This window comes from Carassius auratus, chromosome 13 (assembly GCF_003368295.1).
Source record: "Carassius auratus strain Wakin chromosome 13, ASM336829v1, whole genome shotgun sequence".
NCBI lineage: Eukaryota > Metazoa > Chordata > Actinopteri > Cypriniformes > Cyprinidae > Carassius > Carassius auratus.
In genome coordinates, this window is record NC_039255.1 from 6,251,112 (window position 1) to 6,268,711 (window position 17,600).

At 34.7% G+C, this 17,600-nt stretch overlaps 1 long non-coding RNA gene across 2 annotated transcripts in view; it reads left to right on the top strand.

Annotated features, from left to right (window-relative positions):
- The window catches only part of LOC113113155 (uncharacterized), a 39,745-nt gene that overhangs the window by 21,975 nt on the left and 170 nt on the right, over positions 1-17,600 (top strand). The window contains exons 2-3 of one of the 2 annotated variants that reach the window (XR_003293550.1): positions 9,638-9,814; positions 13,231-13,347. This is a non-coding gene — a long non-coding RNA (uncharacterized LOC113113155). Of the gene's footprint in view, positions 1-9,637; positions 9,815-13,230; positions 13,348-17,600 lie in introns of those variants that run through there. The other variant, XR_003293549.1, reaches the window with a different exon arrangement.

The following is a 17,600-nucleotide window of genomic DNA, read 5'->3' on the forward strand; positions in this document are numbered from 1 at the left end:
ACTGTTATAGAATTGGGCCTTTAAATAAAGGCATGTTATATCACTAAAATACTAATTTCTATTTCTAAAATTCTAAAGAAATAATCTGAAAACATTTTGAATTTAAAGTTAAATAAAATACAGCAGTGACTCATCTAATTATGAAATATTTAGATTCCATTAGTACTGTTTTAAGAATTAAAATGCATTGCTGCGAGTCTCTTTCAAGTATCTCAAAGGACTAAGCTGGTAAAATAAACGTTTTAATCAATCCAAAAACCATTAAGCTTTGAATGTACATTACTGTACACACTACATTAATGTGATAAAATTGTCTCATTATGCTAGACATGTTCACTGAATATGTAATAATACAAATCCGATTCCAAAAAAGTTGGGACACTGTACAAATTGTGAATAAAAACAGAAATCAATAATGTGGAAGTTTCAAATTTCAATATTTTATTCCGAATACAACATAGATGACATATCAAATGTTTAAACTGAGAAAATGTATAATTTTAAGTGAAAAATAAGTTGATTTTAAATTTCATGGCATCAAGACATCTCAAAAAAGTTGGGACAGGGCCATGTTTACCACTTTGTGGCATCCCCTCTTCTTTTTATAACAGTCTGCAAACGTCTGAGGACTGAGGAGACAAGTTGCTCAAGTTGAGGAATAGGAATGTTCTTGTCTAATACAGGCTTCTAGTTGCTCAACTGTCTTAGGTCTTCTTCCTTCTTCTACGCAGCCATGATGTTGTAATTGATGCAGTATGTGGTCAGGCATTGTCAAGTTGGAAAATGCAAGGTCTTCCCTGAAAGAGACGATGTCTGGATGGGTGCATATGTTGTTCTAGAACTTGGATATACCTTTCAGCATTGATGGTGCCTTTCCAGTTGTGTAAGCTGCCCATGCCACACGCACTCATGCAACTCCATACCATCAGAGATGCAGGCTTCTGAACTGAGCGCTGATAACAACTTGGGTTGTCCTTGTTCTCTTTAGTCCGGATGACATGGTGTCCCATTTTTCCAAAAGGACTTCAAACTTTGATTCGTCTGACCACAGAACAGGTTTCCATTTTGCCACAGTCCATTTTAAATGAGCCTTGGCCCAAAGCAAATGCCTGCGCTTCTGGATCATGTTTAGATATGGTTTCTTTTTTGATCTATAGAATTTTGGGGGGAATTGGTTATCCTATGCCCATCTTGACTTCTGAGAGACACTGCCACTCTGAGAGGATCTTTTTATACCCAATCATGTTGCCAATTGACCTAATAAGTTGCAACTTGGTCCTCCAGCTGTTCCTTATATTTACATTTATCTTTTTTCGGCCTCTTATTGCTACCTGTCCCAACTTTTTTGGAATGTATAGTTCTCATGAAATCCAAAATGAGCCAATATTTGGAATGACATTTCAAAATGTCTCACTTTCAACATTTGATATGTTATTTATATTCTATTATGAATAAAATATACGTTTATGATATTTGTAATTTATTCCATCGGGAATCGGGTTTATATTAAAAAAAATTAATTATTCCTTCAAATAATTCTGGTTATTTAAGCACATTGAGTATTGTTGAAGTCATGCAGAGTGTATCAGTGATTTTACATTTCAGTCAGAAATTTAACTCAGAAGTAGCCATCTTAATAGTATAAATTAACTTAAAACAAGTCAAACAATGACAAAGTGTTCAGCACAACCCAAACATTGTTGCTAAAAATGGATTTAACGCTCTGATCATGGATTGATTGTGGGGCTTTAATTTAAATTTAAGAAACCTGACCTTGTTCAACAGTAAAAACCAATTTAACAGTAGATTTAGCTTTTAATTATTTATTCTTTTTTTTTTCTTCTGCTACATTTAAGTGCTTCACTCACTTCTAAAACATCGTTAATTAAATTGAATACAGTAATAGAAGGTTTGACCAAATATCTTTTTTAAAAAGCCTTGTACTTCACGACAGGTGTGTTTGCACACATGACCAAACATTTGTAATAGTTCATACTTTTATAAGTGACACTATTATGATCAACCCTTAAACAAACAGTTGTAATGGCAGAAAATGATCTGGATTGTGTGTGTATTTAACCATGGGCAGTTTGCAACATGCTGTTGTTTTTGCATCAGGACTGCTGGGTTTATTATATAGTTTTATTGTGTATTTCGCATATGAAATGATACGGAATTGCTCTCCAGAGTCCTCACATATGTCCAAGTACTTTTAAATCTAGTTTACAGGTAGCTGCTCTATTGGATGGTCTTGCAAAGGCGGCATCTAGGGAAAACACAAAATTCCCAGTCCGTCTCTTATTTCATGCAGGTTTTCTCCCTGTTGTCCTCATTTGTCATTTTTCATGGTCTATTCTTAAAGGTTCTCTGAGGCATTCCTCCAGCTATAACCAATTAACACAACTGCTGATTAGCACAAACATTTGAATATGAAACAAACATGCTAATGTGTTTCTTTTAAACTCCACAGCACATTAAACTATCAGTCCCACCAACCATTTATCTGCACGGAAGAAAAAAGAGAAGCAACTGTTTTGCCTCCAGCTCTGAATAAATGAATGTTTGTCGTTTTGTGAAAGTGTTGAAAAGAGGAACTTTTAGGTGAACCTTACTATTTCAGTAAATAAAATAAAAAAACTGAGACAGGATAATAATAAAACAATCTAAATATTTAAGAGAACTCAACCCACAGCAAACAGAACCCACAAATGTAATATTTTTTTAAAAATCAGATAGTGTTTTACAGCTATTTCCTTATTAGACAAAAGCTCTCAGAGCTTCAAAAGAGATCTTAACATTGTCTCAGTTGTCTCAAATTGTGCTTAGACTGAATTAAAGTCTGCATTATCATTCAGATTTCAATATAAACTTTTTCAATAGAATCTTCCAAGACCAAAATATCTGAATCTGCAGTCTCATTTTTTTATTTATAGTGTAGCATTAACTCCATATCCTTACTGTAACTTATTAACGTATTTTGATACACCGCAAAATCACTAAAATAATCCAGAATTAGTGACTAAATAATACATAATACTAAATAATAAATAATATATACACATACACTGAAAATTATACTAACATTTTGAAAGTACTATTTTCTAGATAAAATGAGTACAATGTACTCTGCCTAAACTTTTTTATTATATATATATATAACATCTTTTATATATATTACATCTTTTAAAAATTTAATGTCAATGTCAGTTTTACTTATATAGCACCATTAAATACAGAGTTAAAATATCTTAAACAACACTGAGACTTCAGTGACTGAAATATGTAAACTGATTATATATATGCTGTAATAGTTTAGCAAGTATTTTTGTTGTAGTTGTTTTGTTGTTTGCTAATTGATTTCCAGGAGACATGGAATGCTTGAGTTTATGTGGGATGAAATTATTTTTATATGAAGATTTGCTCCATTAAAAACCAAGTAAGTGTGTTTGTTATTTTGGTTTGAGAAGATTTGCAAGGCACCAAACCCTCAACTGCTCCTCTGGTGCCGAAACACAAATGGCTGTGTGTTCACTGCTCCGTGTGTATGTGTGTGTGTGTGTGTGTGTGTGTGTGTGTGTTCACTGCTGTGTGTGTGCACTTTGGATGGATTAAATGCAGAACACGAATTTCGAGTATGGGTCACCACGTATGTCACGTCATAATATGTGCATATGTTTTGGAAAGTTGTCTCTTCTGCTCACCAAAGATGCATTATTTTAGGAAAATGCAGCAAAAATCCGGTACTGTGATATACAACAGTGTGGGGTCAGTAAGTTGGTCATGTTGGTCAGTAAAATGGTTATTTTGATTTAATGTCAACTGTTATTCAGCAGAATGTCAGATGTGTGGATAGTTCTTGCTCTCTCTCTCTACTATCATTTTCTTTGTCCACTGACTTCGGCTCAGTTCGGGATATCTGAGCGGGATCGCGAATCATTTGAGTCAGTTTGGGGATCGCGAATCATTTGAATCTGTTCGGGAGTTCGGGTTCGCGAATCATTTGAATCAGTTTGGGAGTTCGGAGCGGGTTCGCGAATCATTTGAGTCAGCTTGGGAGTTCGGAGCGTGAATCATTTGAGCGGGTTCGCGAATCATTTGAATCAGTTTGGAAGTTTGGAGCAGGTTCGCGAATCATTTGAGTCAGTTTGGGAATCGTGAATCATTAGAATCAGTTCACGAGTTCGGAGCGGGTTCGCGAATCATTTGAGTCAGATTAGGAGTTCAGAGCGTGAATCATTTGAGTCAGTTTGGGGATCGCGAATCATTTGAGTCATTTCGGGAGTTCGGAGCGTGAATCATTTTAATCAGTTCGGGAGCTCGGAGCGGGATCGCGAATCATTTGAGTCAGTTTGGGTATCGCGAATCATTTGAATCAGTTCGGGAGTTCGGAGCGGTTTCGCGAATCATTTGAGTCAGTTTGGGTATCGCGAATCATTTGAGTCAGTTCGGGAGTTCGGAGCGGGTTCGCGAATCATTTGAGTCAGTTGGGGATTTGGAGCAAATTGGCGAATCATTTTAGTCAGTTTGTGGTTCGCGAATCATTTGAGTAATTTCGGGAGTTCGGAGCGGGATCGCGAATCATTTGAATCAGTTCAGGAGTTCGTATCGGGTTCGCGACTCAATTGAGTCAGTTCGGGAGTTCGGAGCGGGTTCGCGAATCAAAAAGCAATTGGACACAATCTTATACAAAATACAACTGTATAAATTTGTCTAGCTTTGATAATTATGTCATTTGACAACTAAATTGGTATATTTACTGCACCATAAATACATAGGTCTAACTGAACTAAAGGGATGCTTAGGGCCCCGTGGCCCTAAGTTTCATTTATTTATTTTGTATGTTAATTGGCAATGGTAATTATGCAAAAACATTGTTTAATAATCTATATGTATCATCTCATTGTTTCCACAGTGGTGGCTAGTTAATTAGTAATTAAGGTATCTTCTTGTTTTATGGAAGTTAACGTTTGATTAAACGTCCGTAAATAGCCTTGACATCTCAGTATATTATAACATAACATTTAACTTAGTTTTAGATTAAAGTTTTTTGTCTTCTTTATAAAAATAACTTTCCTGGGTATATATTATTGTAATAAAAATAAACCTCCTAATGTTTCATAAACATGGCTCTAATAACAGCTTAACATTGTTTACCTTAGCCTACATTTTGGGTCTTTGCATATCATTATGCCTCAATTATCTAGTTATAGATTAAGAGTTGTTGTTAGGTGTACAGATGGCTTGCTTCTGTGTTTAATAATTTATGTTGTTAAAATAACACTCTGTTCCGTAAATACATTGTCTGCTGACTTATTTAGCTACTTTTCAGTACTCCACATTAACAAGTACCATACGTGTTAACACTGTAAGACTGAATGTTAAAGTGAAAATTAACACCTGACCAATCTTGTGGCTTTGCTGCTGTTACAATTAAAAATCACAGAAGGGTAAAAACATGCCAGGCAGACATTGGTATGATGTAATCAACACAGCTAGAACAATGGTTGTGTTAGATTTATAGTGTGCGAATAATCAAGCATTTGAAAATAATTAATTGTATTTGTGGCACCGAGAGGCCCTCAAATAAAATTCTGCTTCGGGCCCCATAAAGGCTTGGGCTGGCCCTGACTGCTTGACTGTAAATTTTTAAGATAACAAAATATCTCCTGAGTATTTCGGCACAGCGCAGGTTTGATTTAGCATGCTAATTAAGCGCAGATGACATGTTGCTCATACAACAGTGATAAGATGTACGGTCTGATCTGATGAGTCACCGCACTGACAGTTTTTATGAACTAATAAATTCACATGCTTGTGACTTTTCCTACCTCATGCATTATGAAACGTGATTATTTTGACACTTGGATTGCAGTACACAAATTACCCTGAAAATCCTCAGAAAGTGACTTTATGTTGGTTAAGGATATAGTCGTGATAAAACAGGACTGCTTTAGGCAACTATTCTGTTTCTGCATTACATTGACTGGACATTTAAAGCACATCATTTAGCAAGAGCCTTAGACACTAAAACAGTCCATGCGACTTGTTCTCTAAAAAACTGTTTTGGCTCACTCGGCAGTGAAACCCAAGGTCCTTCTTTGATTTAGCTTTGGCACAAAACAAGTCATTTTCAGGAGAAGCTGGTTTATTCTCATCCCCCCGCCCCAGACAGCATCTCTATACTCTCGCCTGCTCAACTTCAGATGCTCTTGACTCATCTCACCATGAAGCCCTTAGATTTATTACTGCTCGTAAACATTGTTACACACATTCATCACTGAATTCAATATTAACAACCCTCAAGAACATCTCCACTAGCAAAACAAAAATATGGGTTCATTCATAAACAATGAGCCTGCTAATGTCCACACAATTTTTCGGTTCCAAACCTGCTGAAGCTTAAAACCTGAATCAGTTTTAATTGGGTTGGATTATTTCTGTTAACAGGGTATTCTAGAGTCTATGATTGGAGAAACCTTCCTTGTACGTTGGTATAATTGAGTGTTTGCTGTGGGGTTGATCAGTTAATAAATATGTGTTAGATTAGGGTTACATTAAATTAAAGTGACAAATTAATGCAGTTAATCATGAATAAAATCTGCGGAAATTATAGTAGTTTTTTTTTTGCAAATCCAAAATCGACATAGCCTCAATCTGTCTTTAAATTATCTTTATTTAGAGGCTTTTTTCAGCTAATGTAGATATGTAAGTAATTGGGATTTAATCTGATTAATTATTCTGCATATCATGTAATTTAATTAACAACCCTGGTGTGCACTGCATGTCTGGACAACACGTTTTGAACATTAATACTTGTTCTTGACACATTATTTGAGAACTTTTCAAATATTGAATGGATAGAATGGATTGAAGGGATAAATTGTTTGAGTTTGCTTGGTTTTGTAGGGAATCAAGATTAATTGTAATTTTTTATTTTTTTATTTTGTAAATGCTAATTTTTGCCACTAAATGTGAGTATGTCTAACATTTTGAAGGGATAAATGATATGAGAATCATTTATATGTTTGTGTTTGCTCACTTTTTGGCAGTTTGTCTGAGTTTAGCTTGAATAAAAGTGTCAGGTTGGGTTGAGTTCTGTACGGTCCACTGTGAAGCCTTCAAACACCACATAGAAATCTCACAAGGCATCTCCATTACGTGCTCATGACAGTGAGGTAACAATGATGAAATGCTTGTAACTGTCCTACTACGTTACCTTTCGCTCAGGATCTGATGGGAGAATGCCATCCGCTCCTCTATCCCATTTGATTTCTAATCACTCTTCTATGAGAAATAAGAAAGGTCGGCTTCTGTTACAGTTGAGATAAAAACATTCACCATTGATGAGATTTAAATGTGGAGGGTTGTGTAATGAACAGGACAAAGGAGATCCCAGCCCATGCATGCACATTCTCCTGCTGTCACAAGATGATGAGCTTTTAAATTGAGAGCAGAGCCTCCCAGAATCCCCCAGTGTGGTATCATTTATTGATAAAACATGTCTATTCAGTGCACTTTTCCCTTCTTCTCACTGCAGTTCTCTATGCCACATAGAGATTACACAGCGGTTAATATTACAAATGGAATGAATGGTGTCCGAAACCTGTGGGCTTTTGTTTTGCCTGACTGCTATTTGCTCTTTGGGAGTGTTAATGATATATGGAGCCATTCATCTCTATTCAAACTGGGCTTCATGCTTCGACGGACCCCTGTATCTGTTGCCTCAGTGTGCTTAGAAGATATTCCTGTTAATTAGTGCTGTAGTCTCTGATTACTCTTGGCCTTTTGTCACTAGCTCTATTCTTTGTAATAATAAGCAACTAAAAAGTGTTTTTCTGGTTCTGACCTTCTCTGTAGAATTTTGATATCTGTGAGGAGTGTTTTGAGAGTGAGTGTTTTTATATTTATTTTTAACTACTCTAGTCTTTAACTAGTCTTTAACTAGTCTTTTTGATTCTTGATTTTATTTTAATATTACATTAGATTTGTTTTGATATTAATAAGTGATATTTCACTAGCTCTATTCTTTGTAATAATAAGCAACTAAAAAGTGTTTTTCTGGTTCTGACCTTCTCTGTAGAATTTTGATATCTGTGAGGAGTGTTTTGAGAGTGAGTGTTTTTATATTTATTTTTAACTACTCTAGTCTTTAACTAGTCTTTAACTAGTCTTTTTGATTCTTGATTTTATTTTAATATTACATTAGATTTGTTTTGATATTAATAAGTGATATTTTATTTTATTTTATTTTATTTTATGACATCAGTGGTTTCCATTTTTATGAATGAGAATAAATTGTATTTATGCATTTATTTATATACTTAAATTATTTTCTATCTTATTTATTTACTAGCTTGAAATGGTAAGGACTGCTGTCATTTTGATTCTTGATTATTTGCTTTTGATTTCATATAATAAATTTGGAGTTTTCAGAAAATTTTAACATTTATTTATTTATTTATTTTTATGTCAATGGCTTAAATTTTTGTATTTTGAAAGCAGTAGTTGTTTAAATTGATTGATTGATTGTTTGATTTATTTATGTGTGTTATGAGCTGTTGTCTTTTTGGTTTTGATTGATTCATTGTTCTTTGATTTTATAGGAATAATTTTGGAGCTTTCAAAAATGTTCTTTTAGTTAAGTTTAGTTTTTAGTTTATTTTATTCATTTTGATATCAACGGCCAATTTGCTTTATTTAATTCTTCACTTTATTTATTAACTTTTTTACTCCATTGAATTTTTAAGGGCTGCTACCATTTTGAATCTTTATTTTGAGTGAATCTTTGAGTGTGATTTAAAGGCAATCATTTTGGAGCTTTTAGAAGATCAACCTTTTTTATTTTTTATTTTTTTTAGGGTAATTGATTAAAAAATGCATCTAACTATTTTCTGCAATTAATCATTGTAACGATAAAAACTTCCTATTCATCGGGAAGAAGGAGGCGGGAACCGGCGCACAATCAAAAATCACTTTAATATTCAAAAATAAACAAAACAGTTTATTTATTACAAATAAAAGCCAAAACATAAAATAATGTCCCAGGCCTGGTCCTCTCTCGTCCTTCACGGTCGTCGCTCCAGTTTTATATCCTTCCATCTCCTACGTGGGACTCGATACTGGCGGTGGGGCGCAGGTGTAGCTCATCTCCAATCACTACACCTGGCCTCACTCCTCGTTCCCACGCCTCTCGGCCCCGCCCCACTCGCCACAATCATACATTAAAACTTAATATTAAAAGTATTTATATATCCCCAGATTAATATAGAATAAAGAATAAAATAAAATAAAAAATCTTTTTTTACCAAGTACTATCATAGCAGGTATCATGATTCTACAGTGAGGCTTTCATAATTGTTATTACTGTTCTTACTAGTATTTTTCATTTTTTTCATGCTCTGTTTCCCTTCCAGCTATCTGGAGTTTCCTAGCGTCTTCATAAGTGTGTTGTTTTCTGCTACGTGCTTCATCAATAATTCTGTTGGGTAGAATCAGATCTCTAGAGACACAAAGTGGGCGCTAAGGGACACTGAAACCCTTTTTGCTCCTCATATTCATCTGTACTGCTCTCTTGTGTCCTCTTTTTTCCCCTTCTCATCTGTTGTTATATATCATGTATGATCCTTCTTCTGTGCAGGACACTGCAGAACAGCTGATCTGCCGTTAGCTGTGTAAAGCTCCCAGAGCCTAGCTGAATTAATCACAGCCACACGGACACGCGGGGGCAGCCTGAGGATGAGGACCGAGAGAAGGCTTGGGAAGAAACCATGCTGTGAGAAAAGAGTCAGAGCTGTAACATCCATGGATTGGAAGGGTAAGAAAGTTTGCAGAGACTCTGCTCACAGTCAGATCATCTGGGATTTGAGACGGAAGAGTTTGGGCTTCAGTTCAGTGTATCAACTCTGATTATTTAACATTTTCCACAAATGCTTTTTTTTATTTTATTTTTTTGGAGGAAAGAAAAGCTGGCAAATAATTTTTACATTTAAAGTTGTGTAAATTAACATTAGCTATATAATTTTACCACCCATGAATTAGGAGTGGATAATTGTATGTTTGTAAAATAAAAAAGAGAATAATTTCTGTACAAAATAATTGTACATGATGCCTTATATATTAACTAATTTTAACTTCACTGTAAAGTGTTACTATTTTTTGATAAACAGTTTTTTTTCTAATATCATTCAAAAAAAAAAAAAAAAAAGATTAAAATAAAAATCAGTTTGATTTGCAAATGCATTTCAGTAAAACATCATATCCTCACTGACATTTGCCCCATTACATTCTAATCACACTGCTTTAAAAGAATTCACTGCTCTACAGTAGAACAGTTCAGACCTATATCTTTCCTCCGGTTCATGGCAAAAACACTTGAGACAGTGGTTTAAATCAGGCAACTTTTCCCTCTCACAGAAGTACTTGCTAGATAGCAATCAGTCAGGCTTCAGAAGCGGGCATTTAACGGAGGCTGCCTCGCGGCTGGCCAGAGCTGCTCAGGATCATCCGTCCTCATTCCTCTAGACATGTCTGCAGCCCGAGACATTGTAAATCTCTGGATCTTTTTGTCCCCTCTTATGTCACTATAATTGTACCCTGATGGTTTAAGTCTTATGCCACAGGTAGATCTTTCATGGTATTTTGGTGAGAAAGGGTTTCTACTGTAAGTTACGCAATCATCTAACCGTCTAGATTCAGTGACTGGCTTCCTCCTGCTTTTAAAGTCCTCCAAAAATTGGCCCCATTATACAATGTAACCAAGAAAATGATGGATGAGTCAAAATGTATATTTTGTTGTAATCCACAATATACCACAAATGATATTTATTCAGCCTGGTCCAAATTTTTAAACATAGATATTTGTGCATAATATTTACAGCAGGTTGAAAAGGTTCATTCCTTTTTTTTTTTTTTTTTGGGTATATGCTAAAACTTATATGGATAAACTGTTATAGTCACAGTTATAAAAATATGAAATATTTACGATTCCTCAAAAATGGCAAAAAGCAGTCATTTCAGAATGATGTGTTATATTGCATGAGCAAACTGAGTTTAATAAATCCTTGGTAAATTCTTAATAAGGAGTCATAAACACTTATGTCTGTCAAGTTGTTCACGTGTACATTTTGCAAAACTTCTCATATCACTGTCTGCAAATTCTAAATCATCTTCGCTGAAGTTTTTTCCTCATTTGTAACTGTCTGCTTAATGAGAAAATGTAAGGAAGTCTTCTCAGGATGAATCAGATTTGTTGTAACGTTTTCATTTTTTAAGAGGCTTTGGATAAAAACATCTGCTAAATGAAAGAAAAAAATGAAGTGTATTGCTCATCTAATTGCAACAAGTAATTAGACTTTATGAATGAGCAGAACTTTGCAAAGGATAATAAATCTTTATAATGGAATTGCTGTTATATTATGCACAGAGATGTGTCAATGCATGCAGATTCACTATACAGACACTTAATTCATCTTAATTTAATATTCAAAGAGTAAAATACAAACCACAAGAGTGTGGTGCTTTCCTCTGGCCTCCGTGAATAAGAGATCACACTGTGATTTGTGAATGCTAGCGCTCTTTAGCACTCAGCAGGGCCCTGAATGTGTGTCTTCCTCTGGGCTCAGATCACATCCTGCTCTGTGCTGCTAATATTGAACTGGCGACCTCATGTCTGAGGATGTCTGCTGGATCTGAGGTCTCCATTGTCAGGCTCTCGTGAGCTCCTACTGCTCAGTCTCACTACAGCCTGCCGTCCAGAGAGTTGCATTGCTCCTGAAAGCACGGTCCGACGTTCAGCCAGTTTGCAGGATATATGGACTGGACTAAATGTTAGTCCACGAACAGCATTAAGAGAGCTTGGTTACTGTTTCTTTTACTGTTAAGTGTATATATACACATTAAACTGTGCTGTAAGTGACCTTTTAGCCACCATAAATTTTACACGCTTGTCACAATGTGCTAAATAGATGCTCACAAACAGAAGTCACATTCACCTGAGGATGTAACTACAGCAACACTGCTTAAGCTCTTTCCATTTGGATTTGTAAAGTAAAGTTTATTGATGGGCCCTATACATAAGTGTCGACTCATTTCAGTTTTACAGATGTATCACAAATGCACTAAAGAAATTAATACTATTTTGTCCGGCAAGGATGCATTAAATTGATTAAAAGTGATTATATTAAAAGAAAATTAATTAAAAAAAATCTATTTTAATTAAATGCTGTTCTTTCTAACTTTTTATTCATGAAAAAATGTATAAATAAATCATGATTTCCACAAAAATACCTAATATGTTTCTACATATAATATGTTTCTTTAGCAGCAAATCAGTATATTAGAATGATTTCTGAAGGATCATGTGACTGAAGTAATGATGCTGAAAATACAGCTTTTTTTTATCACAGTAATAAATTACTTTTTAAAATCTATTAAAACAGAAAAAAGGTTGTTTTAAATTACAATAATGTTTCACAATATTGCTGTATTCTTGATTTTTTTAGGGCTGTCAAAATAGGATTCTGTTTGCATGAGAGGAATATCAACAGGTTTCTTATTTAATTTGTCAGTTGTAATTTGTTAGTTATTAGTTAAGCTTACCAGCTGTTGATTAATTAATCAATTTATCCGCAAATGTGTTAAGTAATCAATTTGGTCATGTTAAATTACATGTTAAATTGATACAGACATAAATGCATTAAAATACAGTAAACAGTTTGCAACCTATTTTACTTGCATAATGTGACACTGAGTAAAAAGGGATATTCAGTAAAAAACATGATGGACAGGATATTTTGGGAATTTATTGAATTTTATGACAGATACATTGAAAAAAAATTGTGTATAATTCATTTTCTGTCAGAAATTGCTAAATTTCACAAATAATTACAAGGAGATGGCAAGTTGACATTGAAATAAACATAACATTTTAAAGTAGAACAACTGAAATAATATTTTCTTATAAAACATACTCCAATAATCCTTGTTTTATTTTATTTTTTTAAAGTATAATTGACCTCTGTGCTCTTAACATTCTGTGGACATTCTCTGATCCAGCTGAACTAATTTTAAATGCTGGTTATGAAAATCATCTTCTGAACAGGAGCATTCACAGAATGGCGTCCTTCATATGTCTCTGTCCAACTCTCTCGGTTAAGTCTCTCTCTGATCATGTCTTTCTAGCTGTAGGCCACTGGAGAGGCGGGTTCTTCTAATGTGTTTGTTTTCTTACAGGAATACGCCGTTAGCCCAGTCTGCTTGCTCATTACACGGCTGGAGTGTTTAGAAGTGGGTTTTTTTTCAGACTGCAGACTGTTATTCACTGTTGACATCAGACTGCGTTCTGAAATTATCAAGTGATTTCCTGTCTTGTGAAATAAAGATGCTTTATGTTAAAAAAATGGTAGGAAAAAATTATATAATGCCATTTATGACAGAGGACAACAATTTTACGCTTGACAGCAAATCAAAGACATTGAAAATGTTAGCTGGACATTTCCAGTAAATTCATTCTTCACTCACTCGATATTCGCAGCTGTAATGGCCATATTTGTCAAACATTCCAACATCTGCCTTTTTAGTCTAACATTTAGAGCAATGAAAGTGAAGTTTCCTAAAGTAGCCACAGAAGTCACCAAACTCAATTAATGTGCTTTGACTTTACCTCATCTTCAACTTATTGTCATTAACATCTAAATCATGTTCTGCAGGAAAATAGAATTAATAAGAAGTTAAAGGAATATTCAACTCATATCTCTTTTACAGAGATATGACACGGCTTGGTGAATGAAGCTCTTATAATAAAGTGAAGTGACATTCAGCCAAGTATGGTGACCCATACTCAGAATTTTTGCTCTGCATTTAACCCATCCGAAATGCACACACACAGAGCAGTGAACACACACACACACACTGTGAGCACACACCCGGAGCAGTGGGCATCATTTATGCTGCGGCGCCCGGGGAGCAGTTGGGGGTTCGATGCCTTGCTCAAGGGCACCTAAGTCGTGGTATTGAAGGTGGAGAGAGAACTGTTCATGCACTACCCCCACCCACAATTCCGTCCGGCCCGAGACTAGAACTCACAACCCTTCAATTGGGAGTCCAACCCTCTAACCATTAGGCCACGACTTCCCGCAATAATAAATTCTATAAGCAACTCATTCACGGTTGGCCTTTTCGATTGCTTGGGTGTTTTCACAAATAATTAAGTTTTATTAAAGATAAAGACTAACTTTACATGTTATGGCATCAATCTTTAGTAAATCAAATTTTTTTTTTAATTTTTACATATATTTTTAGAGTATGGGTTATATCATATCATATATCATATCATATTATATTAGTGAATGATAATAATTTATTCAATGTCAAGTGATAGTTTTAGCAATTTCTCACCAATGTTGTTATTATTAAACAAAACTGATAGCAGTAGAGTAATTTTGTTAATTTAATAAATGGTGAAATAAAGTATAGATATTTGAATGAAGAACTAATAGAAATTACAAAAGCAGATAACAAAATTACTAATATTATAGATTTGAGAATATACTGAAATTGAGAACATTTTATTTCAAAACACAAATTACAAAAACTAAAATTAAATTAAATCAAAGCTAAATAGAAACATAAAAAACTGATAAAATGTCAAAAGCACAAACAAGTACTAAAGCTAAAATTAAGAAAGGGCTTGTTTAAAATATTAATAAACACTATATACGATATAAATAGTGCTAAAACATAAACATAATGCTTTTCCTGACTGTGTATTTAGGTGTTTTAAAATGAATTACAATTTTAATTGTATTTATTGCTAACCAAAAATATGCTTGTATCATATTGAGACACGTAGCTCTTGGTTCAAGTTTCTCCTGTATCCTGTTTTAACAGGAAATACATCAACACAGGGCAGAAGACTGTTCTTGTCAAGCAATTTCATGGCATCCTTATGGTCGGATCTGGATATAGTTTTCAGTCATATGTTTTAAATGCAGTACAGACATCACTCTGCTGAGGCCCAACTCATTTTCTTCCCACCTCACAAGGACACAGGATGAAGTCGAGCAGAAACTACAAGACTGAGGATCAGAGGTCTGTAGAGGTCCAGAACACATGGTTCAGGTCTCCTCTCAGCTGCCTTGTATTTACCGCTCTGACAACTTTTTTTTTTCTACATATGCACTCTTATTTTCAAGGATTCTTCAATGTTATGGTCACTGCTGCAGCTGCTGGTGTGCGTTTATGTTTAGTGACCGGTTATGTGATTTCAGCTGGAATAAACTCTGTCTGACACCGTGGTCGGTCCTGGTTCAACGGCTTGGAGAACCATGTGTGTGTATGTGGCTCCAGAGGGATGTGCTAAAGAACTGATTAGTCTCTTGTGCTCGAGCTTTTGTCTTTACCTGCTGGCATGTGCCAAGTCCGTTCACCCACACGCTTGTTCATTGACCTTAATAAGTCAAGCACACACTCACTTGTCCATTTCTTCTGCCAGACTGGAGATAATGAAGGTGCCCTCGCCTGGACCTAATATACTCCTTGTATCAGTGGAACTTAGGATGATGTAGGTGACTTATTATTTTGATGTTAAAAAGCTTTCTCTAACTTAGTTTAACCCTCTGGAGTCGATTAACGTGTATACGCATTATGAGTCACAGCTCCTGATAACCCCGAAACGAACTTAAATTACATTTTCAGTTTTGATCATACGGAGAAGAGCAATACATAAATCGAATCTGTAACGGGTCTTCTTTTTTTGTATACAGACATAAGAACAAAAAAACTTTGTGGACTTATATTTTTAAGAAAAGTAATTCCACTTTAGAAGGCTATGGAAGACAGTTTCTGCCACATAATAATAATAATATCACAATATCTAGGAATTCAGATTAACTATTCTTTTTCTCAGACTAACTTTTTTCTCTCTCTCAGAATTGCAAGATATAAACTAAAAATTCTTAATCTCTTTTTTTACATCTACATTTTCTTAAGCCAGAAACTGACAAATGTCAAAGTAAGAGAGCAAGCTTATTAAAAACACAACAGAGCGCAAATGCTACACTTAATTCAGCCTATAAATAGTGTACTTACAGTGTTTGCACATTAATGTTGAAAATGTTTAATTCCTTTCTGACTTTTCATTGTACAATACGTCCACCAAACTTACTACTGAGTGTGTTATAAAAAATTAAAAATAAAATTATATAAAAATACCAAACCGGTTCAGACTTTCAGATTTCCTGTAATGGATAGTCTGTAATTCTCTGTAACCTTCAAATGCTTTTTAAAACGGTTTATAACAACTCTCAGACAAGGTTTTATCAAGCTGACATTATGAATTTGTTTATTTTTGCTTTATTTTTCTCTTTATTGTTCCAGTTTTATTGAGTAGCACTGGTACACTTTACAAGGCCTCTCACTCTTCTCAATGCTTTTACAATAATAAGCTCGAACCTGAAGGTAAATTGATTTCGTAACATATTACATTTGCATTGCACATGTCAGTTTGTGTGATGCGGGCTCAAGGGTCTGTAAACGGATACCCAGGCCAGAACTCTTCTGCTGGCTATGTCATGCATGTCTTTTCTCATAAGCTTTGATTCATGTTGACTAGGTGAGCAGCACGTATCAGTTCACATCACTAGACCTTCAGCTATAGATCACAGTGTGAACAGGACCATATCCTCAACACAAGACACAATGTACTTCAAAATCCTTAGAGACACACGCCAAAGGATCCGTCTTCTTTCTGTTTATTTTCTCAAATAAAATAAGTTCTTATGATTATTGCCACTGAGTTTGCTTGCTTTTTCTTCACTCTAATTGATATTTAGTTTTACATGTGAAGAGGACATTTACATACAAGTCGTATAAAGGTTATAAAGCTTTTATAAAGCAGTTTTTAAAGTCATAGACATGGTAGAAAATGGCCATGTAGGACTAAATTACAGCTGTATAGTACAATTCAGACAGGATTACCTTCTGCTTTCTAAATGAATTATAAGTTACATAAAATATGTTAGAAAGAAAGATTTGTTTTCTTTCTTTCTTTCTTTCTTTCTTTCTTTCTTTCTTTCTTTCTTTCTTTCTTTCTTTCTTATTTAATATTTTTTTAATTAATTGCTGTATATTTTCCCCCATGTTCAGGATAGATAGTGTCAGAAATCTAAAACAATTTTGTTTGGCTTTGACTTATATGTACTATATACTTAATGTACAATAAGAACCCTTTAGGTGCAAAGGTGACCCCAGTGGCAGCTTTTGTACTTTTTTTTTTTTTTTGTTGAATGAAAACAGGATGAGTATGTGAACTGAAATGTGTGTACATTTACTAAAGTTACTGCCCATTTAAAAAAAAAAAATCCTAAATATTTCACATTCTAGTGTGAAGTGCTCTAGACAGGCAGTGTCTACTGTGTAACTAGGAGGTCTCACAGAAACACTTCTTTGGCCATTCTGAAATAAATAAAACACCACTTGTCACATGTGTAGTATAAAGCAATCTTTCTCTGAGTGCTGATCTATGTGAATGTGCATAAAGTTTCTTAACACTCATTTGAATGTGACCTCTGCACTGAAGTTTCTCTGCTCTTCACTGTCTCTGC